This window comes from Limulus polyphemus, unplaced genomic scaffold (genome assembly GCF_000517525.1).
Source record: "Limulus polyphemus unplaced genomic scaffold, Limulus_polyphemus-2.1.2 Scaffold179, whole genome shotgun sequence".
NCBI lineage: Eukaryota > Metazoa > Arthropoda > Merostomata > Xiphosura > Limulidae > Limulus > Limulus polyphemus.
In genome coordinates this window covers 313508-318115 of record NW_013665789.1, presented here as the reverse complement: position 1 = coordinate 318115, position 4608 = coordinate 313508, and the positions used below count along the sequence as shown (strand labels likewise).

At 34.5% G+C, this 4608-nt stretch overlaps 1 protein-coding gene across 2 annotated transcripts in view; it reads left to right on the top strand.

The window, feature by feature from the left end:
* Nucleotides 1–4608, top strand: part of LOC106478085 (neuropeptide CCHamide-1 receptor-like) — a 31008-nt gene that overhangs the window by 15845 nt on the left and 10555 nt on the right. The window contains exon 1 of one of the 2 annotated variants that reach the window (XM_013938597.2): nucleotides 3575–3847. The exons of the other annotated variant lie outside the window; for it this stretch is intronic. The gene's annotated coding sequence lies outside the window, so the exon portion shown is untranslated. Of the gene's footprint in view, nucleotides 1–3574; nucleotides 3848–4608 lie in introns of those variants that run through there. 2 annotated transcript variants of the gene reach the window in all.

Here is a 4608-nt window from a genome sequence, read left to right as displayed (position 1 = left end):
CTCGTGTAGCTTTGCGCGAAATTCAAAAACAAACAAACAATGCAGGCTGTTTTGTTGTTGTTTTTTTGGCCGCAAGACACGCAACTGTGTGTCTCGATCTTGTGAAAAGTGTGTGATTATCAATAGAACTGTTTGTGAATGTGCAGGACTTTCTCGCAAACCTAACGTAAGTGAAGTGACAATAACACATTAAATGTTCCAAGGAAAGGTGTCAAAAGGAGTACTCGGACGAAATTTAACATTTTCCCAAAGAATAAACAAAATAAGTGAAATAAAATTAAAACTATCGTACAGGGGGTAAGGGGGTATCGTTGTACCTGACCTCCCATGACTTCGACCAAAACACCCATACAGAACTTTCGTTCGTTCGGGGTAGTTATCAAATTAATTGATCGGTACAATGGGGTTTCTGTGAATCATGAGTGGGTGAGAGGTTTTTAACTCTACAGCGAGTGTGAGTATTTTAGGTTAGTTTCTTATTAAAAACTGTAATACAACTTTAGCTAAAGTACATAGTAAAATACGGGGACCGTATCGTCGAACTTGGAATAAAACCAGTTAAAGTTGTTTACTAAGTAATGTTTACTCTATATTGATAAAACGCGTAACTCAAATCTTAGATTAACATCCGGTTCGTCTGTTCTAAGGTTTTGTAGTTATTGTAACTAAAATTAACGCACATTAAAGCATGAAATCCACTTTTCCATCACAAATTTTTACGATTATCGTTACCATATATAACACAAGTCCAAAAATCGTACACACACCGAATTACTCTGATCTACATTATGACATATTTCTCCGTAATTGGATCAATTTTTTTTATTATACATGCTTGTCGATATCTTATTTACAGCTGTGTTAGAACTGTACATACGACTCATTAATTCACATAAGAGGCTTATTTTTCCGCTAGTGTAGTACTTGTTATATTTAGCAGTTCTTTGAATTGATAAGATTAATACTGAGCATATTGTCATCCGAAGAGTGTGTGAATATTGTACTATTTTGAAAACTGGACTTCAAGAAACATACAAAGTGAGTTTTATATGAACTAAAATATGACATTTCGTATGGAGAATACAATGATTACAAAAACATGTTTCCCAGATTCACGAGTTTTATGTATATAGTTTGTTGAGAAAACTGCATTGCATGTCTGTACTATGCTGAAAGGCACGTGTGTAGTTTGTTGACGAGACTGCATGTCTGTACTATGCTGAAAGGCACGTGTGTAGTTTGTTGACGAGACTGCATGTCTGTACTATGCTGAAAGGCACGTGTGTAGTTTGTTGACGAGATTGCATGTCTGTACAATTCTGAAAGGCACGTGTGTAGTTTGTTGACGAGACTGCATGTCTGTACTATGCTGAAAGGCACGTGTGTAGTTTGTTGACGAGACTGCATGTCTGTACTATGCTGAAAGGCACGTGTGTAGTTTGTTGACGAGACTGCATGTCTGTACAATTCTGAAAGGCACGTGTGTAATTTGTTAACGAGACTGCATGTCCGTACTATGCTGATAATACTATCTGTGGTGTACTAATGAGATCCTGAAGTCTGTTGATGTTATCGTCCAGTTAACTGATAAGACTGTCGTAATTTATTTACAAAATAATCTGTAAATTACTGATAAAAGGGTCAGTGGTTTGATGTTAACACCCTCTGTAGTTTGTATAAACCTAGCGTAATTAGTTAGCTAGACCATAAGATCATCTATAGTTAGTTGATACATTTGTGTAGTTAATTAGTTAAACCTTAAAGTCATCTGTAATTAGTTAATAAGATCATTTTCTAGCTTATTGGTTAGACCATAAGATCATCTGTGGTTAGTCGATAAAACAGTTAGAAGTTTGTCGATAAAACCCTCTGTGGTTTATGTATAAACCATAGCGTAGTTAGTTATACCATAAGATTATTTGTAGTTAGCTAACAAAACTTTTTGTAGTTATTTAATTAGATCATAAGATCATCTACAAGTAGTTGATAAACCTTTTGTAGTTAGTTAGTTAGACCATGAGATCACTTGTAATCAGTTTATAAGACATTTGGTAATTAATTAGTTAGACCATAAGATCGTCTGTAGTTAGTTGACAATACCTTTTGTAGTTAGTTAGTTAGACCATAAAATCATCTATAGTTAGTTAATAAGACATTTTGTAGTTTGTTAGTTAGACCATGAGGTCATTTGTAGTTAGTTAGTTAAACAATAAAATAATCTGTAGTTAGTTGATAAGACCTTTTGTAGTTAGTTAGACCATAATATCATTTGTAGTTAGTTGGTATGACCTATAATAGTTTGTTGATAAAACCCTCTGTGGTTTGTGGATAAAACTGTTATAGGCTTTGTAGATAAAAATAATAATTCTGTAATTAATTGATAAGACTCTCTGTAGTTATATGATATCATTTCTAGTTTGTTGTGACAACGCTCTGTTGGTTACACTTACTGTCCGTAGTTAATTTACCGTCTATACTTTATAGATATGACCGCCAAGACCGTCTGTGGTTTATTCTCAAGTCATTTCATACATTTTTACGACCCTCAGTTACAGACTATCATCAAAACGACCGATGATTGTTCCTAATGACAGTTACAGTCAGCTGATAAGAATTTCTCTTGTTAAACAAGACCATTTGTATTATCTGTAGTTTGTTGTAAAAGGTTGCCTATAATTTGTTGGCAAGACTCAAAATGTTGTACTATATTTAACATTACATGTTTTTTCTTGAAACGGCCAAAAAGTGAAAAAGAACTCCGGGGCCTCTGACAAACAGTACAAGTGCTCTATCACTGAGATATATTTCCCTTTTCGGTTTCTTCACGTCAAATGTAATGTTAAGTATTCTCCTTTTACAGTTTCCCAACAGAATTTAAAAATAAATGTAAGTTTATGATAGGCTTCATTCAGATTGGTTGGGTGTGCCTGTTCATAACGTAGTATTGTGATTCCTACCTATAATAAAGAGCTCTATAAGTGAACATTGGCGGGAATGGCTCCAACCTCTGCATTACAATATGATAAAGGAACAAAAATAATTAGGGAATGATTAAGAAAGTTGTTTTGTTTTTAGAAATTGTATATTGCACGTAATTTCGTTATATTTTAAGCATACACTCACCAAAATATTTGTTGTTTTCTAATACAAAGCTACACAATAGCATATCTGCTTTTTGTCCACAGAAGCAATTGAATATTTTTGAGGAAATTTTACAATTGCTTCAGGATTTTTGCTAATTGAAATAATTGAAAATAATTTAAGAATAAAGTTATACCATGTAGAAAAGAGGCGCCAAGAAGACGCCTGTAGGGGAGAAAAAGACCAGGAACTAGGAAGTTCGAGTTAGCAAGGTTAGTGGCATAGTTGCGTAAAGGCTTCGCCTAGCATCGAAGTGCACGAGTACCAATGACAGGTTGCTGGGTTACTGACGCTAACTCGCTAGCATTAGGAAAGCTACGATAAAGTCGTAGTTAGCAAGCAAAAGCGGTACTTTGAGGTGATATCGCTTAAAGAACATGGTTGTAGCAGAACATGTAAATAGGCAACCAGCTAACCCAACAAAACAGTAACCAATTACTTAAAAGTTTTGGTTATGGTTTTGGATTAGCCCAGGAATTCCCCTAAAGCAACCAATAGAATGGGCTACTTGCAGGTAGTGCTGGATACTATTTGGGAGGTTGAGAGAATAATAAGAAATTATGGTATATAAACCCGTGTCTGGAGCTGAGAAGCCAGTTGCTCCAGAATTCAAAAAGTTCCTCTAGAAGTTTTGAAGTTTCACTGGCAGAAGTTTTCGAGCTATGAAGGTTTTTAAAATCAGCATGTTTACCAATCCAACTCTATTGTAAGTAAAGTTTATGGTTTCTCTCTTAATCAGTTAGTGTAAGTAACTTTAAAGGAATATTATGTTAAACTAAGAAGAAGTATATCTATGTGTAATGCTGGAAATTCTATATTAACGACGTTCAAAGTGTATAACGATTAACAGCATTTGAGAAGTGTTTAATGTTTAACAAAGTTTTTATTTATATTAGATGTTAGTTAGAAATGATTAATAAATGTTGTTATAATTGTTCAATGCTGGTCTGGGACTCTGTTTCTTTATTCTAACTGTAAATTACCTTGAGTTAGTGACTTGTGGCTCCACTCGTCACGACAAATCCTCCAAATAAATAAATTTGGTGTAAAGAGCAGTTTTAATTGAAACTCCAACAATTAAGCCTACGAGGACGCTACTCGTTACACCACCGTGGGGAATCTAACCCAAATTTCAGGTTGCAAGTCAGTAAATTTACTGCTGATCCCACCAGGGGACCACAACAAAGTAGAGAGACTTCATTTTGTAAGCTCTCTTTTCCTAATGTTAATCAAGGAAGCAAAATATAATTACAGCATGAATTGGAAAACGTTTTATTTCCTCGTTGTGTTATAAATACACAGCATGGTCACAAGTAAATAGACACCACCTTTTCAGAACAAAATTAAAATTTCAGTCATATTCACATGAATTGATATATCTATAATTTAATTAATATCTAGTAGATCTTCCTTTCGCTTTGTGGAGTTCGTTGATCCTTTGGGGCATCGTGAGAATCATCTCGTCAG